At 33.6% G+C, this 2,500-nt stretch overlaps 1 protein-coding gene across 1 annotated transcript in view; it reads right to left on the bottom strand.

The window, feature by feature from the left end:
* Positions 1-2,500, bottom strand: part of LOC119598320 (ras association domain-containing protein 4-like) — a 13,025-nt gene that overhangs the window by 9,960 nt on the left and 565 nt on the right. The gene's annotated exons all lie outside the window — the stretch shown is intronic.

Raw genomic sequence — 2,500 nt, 5'->3', positions numbered from 1 at the left:
CAGACTGTACTTTGGGTTACTTTCAAATCCAGGGTAAACAATTTGATTTTCTTCATCATTTATGACTGTTTACAGAGCTTTATGAATTCCCAATCATTCTAAATTTTACTGCAGGTCCTTAGGCAATAAAATTGGGACATAAGAGTAGGAAGATGAGCAACAGAAGAGAGTAAAAGACAAAACTGAAAGTCAAAAGCAGACGAGCAAAAAAGGAAAGACAGAAACCATTATAGCTAATAGTTTCTCAAAATAAGTAGCATCACAAAGATTAAGAAATATAACAAACCACTTTTATTTTCTTTTTTATCATTAGGATTACCACCACTCTGTAGTCATTGTTCCTGGGACACATCCACAGCCTGTGTATGTTCATAGTGATTTATCTAATGAGAAAAAAATAATTTGGTTTCTCAAAAAAATAAATACTTCATGTTACATTTTATAATAATATTTATTCCCTTCTCCCAATTTAAAGTCTGCATCTTTGTAGGTCTTGGTTTTAAATAAAAGGGAAACAAAACACTAGACAAGGTGTATGGGAAATTTAGGACTATTTTGAGTGAAAAAATGTTAAGTGTGTTTTTCTACCTTTCTCAAAGCATATTTACTTTTTACTGTTGTTCTTGGTAGGTTAAAGGGGATCACAACACACCAACTTCAAAACATCATTATACGGTATTTATTATCATGGGTTGCAATCTGTCACTACCTCATGCCTGGGTTGCAGGGTACTGCAGGCATTAGTCACACAATACCTGAACATCATACCTGTCATAACACTTGGTGAGTGCTGCAGACACAAGGCGCTTTCACTAAATGTGATGAAAAACTCATGATGTCTTGGAATCTAACAAAAAAAACTGAAGTGTATCTTATAATTGGCAATATTTTCATTGGCATTTTGGCTGCTAAATCAGATTCTTATAAACCAACTTCTGCTTCACTAACTATTATTGATGTCCCCTTCCAAAGTTAGTTATTTCGGTAGAAACACTAATAATAAGACATCTCAGTAAATAATTAATTCAGATGTAAAATACTGAGAATGAAGACAAAAACCATAGATCACCAAGAAGATATTTCATAAATATAATAGGCTACAGAAAAGTCTGCTTAGCTTTGCTAGACCTTTCTATTGCTGTACATAAAGAATTCAGTTTACTGTCAGTGCACAACCACCACATACCAGGTCTTGCTTCAGTATGATTATACACTCCCTACACACTAACTACTATGATTTCTTCATAGAACATATTATTCAATTTTATTCTAAACAAATAGAATAGAACATACTTCAGTTCTAAAGCTCAATAATAATTAACTTAACACAAACTCAATATCATCATCAATGGAGAGAAATAGTTTTAAAAATAACTTCTTTTAACCCAATCGCCACGTTTGGCAAGAATACATGCCATGCCCACTGTAACACAGGTTTACTTATTGTATTCACACATAGATGGCTCTACAAGTGCTTAGTCATCAAGGGGTCACTTATTAGTCCTACCTTTCTCACCTGTTTACCCTTTTCCTTGACTTTTGGAAAGGATCTTTTGCATTATTTCATTGTCTTAAATGTTAACAAGATTTTAATAATACTTTAATAATCATAACATCAATAACAATAATAACAGTATTGATATCAATTGTATTAAAAGGAAAAACGCATTTTCCCGCCAATTCAAGGAATGGGGAAATCAAGATCAGTCAGTAGGGCCTACTGATAGACTCCTTGGAGGCTGGGCACATGTGGAGCCATCTGTATGTAACAAAATTCACAAAAACCTACAAGGGACAGAACATAAATCCGGGGTGATTGGGTTAATTTGTAGGAATGAAAATTATTCCACCAGTTTATGAAGCAACATAAAAATCTGCAGTTAATTTATTATGCATGTGATCTACCATAAGTTATAATGCTATTCCAAACACTGTAAACATATTATTTCTATTTCTAATGCTTGAGAATAATTCAGTTATTTCTGTTCCCAGTTTAAACTTCATTATGAGAAAAACAGGCCTGATTATACCAACATACACAATCTGTATGAATAGTATCATGAACTCTGTACATGGACTAATTAAGATGTTATTTATGGATGAGGGCCATGGCTTCTCCACATATAAGCATACAATGACTATACATGATTTCTTATTGTCTCTAATAGTCTTTCATATATTAAGATTGTCAATATTTCTTTTAATCTCTAAGACTCCGTCTCAGTGATCATCATGGGTGAAATTATTAACCTTTTGATTACAAGTATCCAAGAAATAGGAATAAATGTTCATCTTGAATTCACGGGGTGTTGCAAGAAAAAATATCTCCAAGGGAGGAGAAAGCCTTCATAAAGACATGACACAAATAGGTCTCCTCTGACCAATGACCCCTCTAAACTAGAACTCCAGTTGAAGGTGGAAGGTTGCACAGGAAACCCAACACCAATCCAACATCAACCAGGCTAACATAATTAGAAAATGGGACACTGAAATTTATGCC

The sequence above is a fragment of the Penaeus monodon genome, chromosome 41 (genome assembly GCF_015228065.2).
Source record: "Penaeus monodon isolate SGIC_2016 chromosome 41, NSTDA_Pmon_1, whole genome shotgun sequence".
Classification (NCBI taxonomy): Eukaryota; Metazoa; Arthropoda; class Malacostraca; order Decapoda; family Penaeidae; genus Penaeus; species Penaeus monodon.
The sequence above is the reverse complement of the archived record's forward strand: the minus strand, read 5'-3'. Positions and strand labels throughout refer to the sequence as shown.